This window comes from Spermophilus citellus (assembly GCF_964194105.1).
Source record: "Spermophilus citellus genome assembly, chromosome: 5".
Lineage (NCBI taxonomy): Eukaryota > Metazoa > Chordata > Mammalia > Rodentia > Sciuridae > Spermophilus > Spermophilus citellus.
The window spans coordinates 39,788,753-39,793,466 of record NC_138186.1 but is presented as its reverse complement, the minus strand read 5'-3'; the positions used below and the strand labels follow the sequence as shown (position 1 = coordinate 39,793,466).

Below are 4,714 nucleotides of genomic sequence, written 5' to 3'. Positions count from 1 at the left end.
CTTAATTTTATATCTGACTTATTCTCATGATTCTTAACTTTTAATAATAAATTGAGATTTTGGATTCCAGTGATATCCATCTGGGTAAAGGGAGATAATATGGAACACATGTAATTTCAGATTTTGCAGAAGAGTTAAATACAATTTTTCTATGGGCCTAAAATGAACACAATCTTATAAGTAAGGAACTTTCTCATGACCAGAATTAATCTCTCACTTTATTCTTTTGAGATTGTATATGTGTGAGAATGTGTGTTAAAATCTCTATTAAAAGTATCATTTGGGGCTGGGGGGGGGGGGGTTTGAACTGGCCAATGGGCGAGCTGCCGACCCGGTGTCGGAAAAGGAGGCGGAAGCGGGAAGGAGCCGCCGCCGGAGCCGGACTGCTTCCGCCGCGGCGTCTCCATGGCACGTCCCTGGCCACCGACTTCAACGACTTCATAAGGAGGCGTTTCTGGGCGCAGCCGTGTCGCTCCTGGACAGTTGCTGTGCGACGTGGACAGTAGAGGAGCGCCTCCCAAGTTTTCATCCAACTGCCACCCCCCAAGCTTCCACCCTCCTCCCCTCAGAGAGGACGTTTGATGCCGGGCCCCTGAGATTCTCATTGACAAGCCCCTCTGGGTTCCCCTGAGCAGAGCCTGCTGACCCAATTGCCCACCTTTGCGGCTTTGATGCCTAGCCATGTCTGCCTCATCCTCAGGCGGCTCCCCAAGGTTTCCATCGTGTGGAAAGAACGGAGTAACGAGTCTCACGCAGAAAAAGGTCTTGAGAACACCTTGTGGCGCACCAAGTGTAACTGTGACGATCAACCTTTTTTGTGTTGCTCTCCCCCGCCTGCCAGAAGCGAACCATGAAGGACCGCTCTTCAACTCCCCCCTTTCATGTTCACGTGGATGAAAACACCCCTGTCCATGTCCACATAAAAAAACTCCCCGAAACCTCCAGCGACCAGCACCCAGAAATCTCATAAGCGCGGAATGAAAGGGGACACCGTGAATGTGCGGCGGAGTGTCCGGGTGAAAACCAAGACTCCACCTCATTGCCTGGAGATCACACCTCCATCTTCAGAAAAGCTGGTCTCAGTGATGCGCTTAAGTGATCTCTCTACCGAAGATGACGACTCGGGTCACTGTAAAATGAACCACTATGATAAGAAGATTGACAGTCTAATGAACGCGGTTGGTTGCCTCAAGTCTGAGGTCAAGATGCAGAAGGGTGAGCGCCAGATGGCAAAAAGGTTCCTGGAGGAACGGAAAGAAGAATTAGAAGAGGTGGCCCATGAACTAGTGGAGACAGAGCATGAGAACACAGTGCTCAGACACAACATGGAACGCCGCTAAGCAAGTCATGGCCCTGAAGGATACCATCGGGAAACTGAAGACAGAGAAACAAATGACCTGCACGGACATCAACACCCTAACGAGGCAGAAGGAACTGCTCCTGCAGAAGCTGAGCACGTTCGAGGAGACCAACCACACCCTCTGAGACCTGCTGAGGGAACAGCACTGCAAAGAGGATTCCGAGAGACTAATGGAGCAACAAGGAACACTACTGAAAAGGCTTGCAGAGGCGGACTCCGAGAAAGCGCGCCTGCTGTTAATGCTACAAGACAAGGACAAGGAGGTAGAAGAGCTCCTCCAGGAAATACAATGTGAGAAGGCTCAAGCAAAGACGGCATCTGAGTTTTCAAAGTCCATGGAGTCTATGCGTGGGCATCTGCAGGCGCAACTTCGGTGCAAAGAGGCTGAGAACAGTCGCCTGTGCATGCAGATCAAGAAGTTAGAGCGCAGTGGGAACCAGCACAAGGCGGAAGTGGAGGCAATTATGGAGCAGCTGAAGGAACTGAAGCAAAAGGGAGATCGAGACAAAGATACCTTGAAGAAGGCCATCCAAGCCCAGAAGGAGCGCTCTGAGAAGAGTGAGGAGTACGCTGAGCAGCTGCATGTGCAACTTGCCGACAAGGATCTTTATGTTGCTGAAGCTTTATCCACTCTGGAATCATGGAGGAGCCGCTACAACCAGGTTGTGAAAGACAAGGGCGACCTTGAGCTGGAAATTATTGTCCTGAACGACCGGGTGACAGATCTTGTAAACCAGCAACAAACCTTGGAGGAGAAGATGCGGGAAGATCGAGACAGTCTGGTGGAGAGACTGCATCGGCAGACTGCTGAGTATTCTGCCTTCAAGTTGGAGAACGAGAGGCTGAAGGCGAGCTTCGCCCCGATGGAGGACAAGCTCAACCAGGCCCACATTGAGGTCCAACAGCTGAAGGCATCAGTGAAGAACTACGAGGGGATGATCCACAACTATAAGAGTCAGGTGATGAAAACCAGATTGGAGGCTGATGAAGTGGCTGCCCAGCTAGAACGCTGTGACAAAGAGAACAAGATCCTTAAAGACAAGATGAACAAAGAGATTGAGGCGGCACGTCGGCAGTTCCAGTCCCAGCTGGCTGACCTGCAGCAGCTGCCTGACATCCTCAAGATCACGGAGGCTAAGCTGGCCGAATGTCAAAACCAGCTGCAGGGCTATGAGAGGAAGAACATCGACCTTACAGCCATCATATCAGACCTGCGCAGCCGGATCGAACACCAGGGGGACAAGCTGGAGATGGCGAGAGAGAAACATCAGGCTTCCCAGAAGGAAAATAAACAGCTGAGTCTGAAGGTGGATGAACTGGAGAGGAAACTGGAGGCGACCAATGCCCAGAATGTCGAGTTCCTCCAGGTGATTGCCAAGAGGGAGGAAGCCATCCACCAGTCCCAGCTGCGGCTGGAGGAGAAAACCCGGGAATGTGGGTCACTGGCAAGGCAGCTGGAGAGTGCCCTTGAAGATGCCAGGAGGCAGGTGGAACAAACCAAGGAGCAGGCACTCTCCAAGGAGCGAGCAGCTCAGAACAAAATCTTGGACCTTGAGACCCAGCTGAGCAGGACCAAAACTGAACTCAGCCAGCTGCGGCGGACCCGTGATGATGCTGATCGACGCTACCAGAGACGCCTGCAGGACCTTAAAGACCGCCTGGAGCAGTCCGAGAGTACTAACCGCAGCATGCAGAACTATGTCCAGTTCCTAAAGTCCTCATATGCCAACGTGTTTGGAGATGGTCCCTATACCTCCTATTTGACAAGCTCTCCCATTCGCTCCCAATCTCCCCCTCCCTGAGGCCAGCTATCTAGGGCCTGGAGCCCTGCCTAGTGCCTTGGCAACTGAGGTGTTGCCAAGCCATAGCTGGAAAGCCTGTTGGTTTTCCTCTCTCGCAGTGATGAAGTGTGTTTAGGGTCTTGTCCTTAGCTACTGACTCCAGAAGAGCCCCTAAAACAGCACAGGAGGAAGTGGGAAGCTCTTGGTTTTCTCCTCCCTCAGTTGCCTTATGGGAATTTCTCCTTGACAGGCCTTACATTTACCACTGCACTGGGGTACCAGATTTTTACTCACTTTGACTTTGCCAAGATTCTCCTTTCCTAAGTGAACATTTGGATTGGACTTTTTCCTCCAGTCCCTGTCCAGCCCTTGTCTTTTTAGGAATCTCTGTCCTGGGTTTTCTCTGTTCTGAACGAGCAGGAGCTGCTCCTAGGTTGTGAGCATCTTCACTTGCTTTTTTTCTTATGGGTATGGTAGGGTGCAGTGTTTCCCCAAGGCCAGAGAAATCTCTCATGCTTGAATTTCCTTGAACCACTTGCCTCTAAGTATTTCACAGTAGATCCTTATAGAGGTTCATTTCCATCTGTCCTTTTACAAGCATAATCCCAATCACATTGGAATTTTTTTCTTTTTGTATCTCTGGAATGCATTTATTCTTGAAATATTTGTGTCATTTTATAGAAAGTTTTTATAATTATTTAAATTCCTTTGGATTATTTCTTGTACTACCCACTCCCACCCGCTTTAAAAAAAAAAAAAGAAAAACTAGTAAAATACAGGAGAGAGAGTGAGTAAATGATTTCAAAGTACTTTGTGCATGAAGCACCATGCTTTTCACTTCAGCCCAGCTTGGTTCTTTCTCCTTCATGTGCTTTCACTTGACAATGTGAGAGATGTCCAGAGGAATGAACTTTGTAAGGCACTGCTCAATGTTTTAGGTAGATCACTTTAGGAAGGGGATGGGATGTGCTTATAAAATATGACTTGGTTAAAAAGAATAAAATTTGAATTGGTTTCTGAAAAAAAAATAAAAGTATCATTTGGCCAAGATGGGTAGAGGCTATAAGCAGGATTAGAATGAGAGTGACATGTCTGAATTTATTTTATTGCATTGATAGAAGTAAAGTGAGAAAACTGAAAATTATGCATATATGTATTTTGGGGGTTTGTATGGATATGGATATGTATAAAAATCTATGCAATACCTTTTATGTATTTTACATATACAAAAATTATGCATATGTGTATATATCTAGGGCCTCCTTCATATTCTTTTTCTTATAGTGATCCCCTTTCCCTATCTCTTGAGTGATCCCTCAAGGACTTGATGTTGTTATTTGATGTCTCTCCCCCACCACTCCTTTGATTTTATTTTTACTGATTGTTGCTAAATATCATTTTTATATGATAAGTGAAATTACTGTAAGGTATTACTTTTGACAATTATTTCACATATATTATTTACATCATTAATTTTTACAATAAAACAATCACATGATATGAAATTATTAGGGAAAAATTTCAAGGCCTGAAAGATTTTTTCACATCCATGTAGAAAGTGTCTATTTGTCCT

General features: G+C 46.9%; 1 pseudogene across 1 annotated transcript; it reads left to right on the top strand.

Annotated features, from left to right (window-relative positions):
* The first annotated feature begins 314 nt into the window (after positions 1-314).
* On the top strand, positions 315-3,539 carry LOC308649046 (outer dense fiber protein 2-like; annotated as a pseudogene). The gene is made up of 2 exons: positions 315-495; positions 701-3,539. The product of its transcript is annotated as an outer dense fiber protein 2-like (transcript).
* Positions 3,540-4,714: the final 1,175 nt, after the last annotated feature.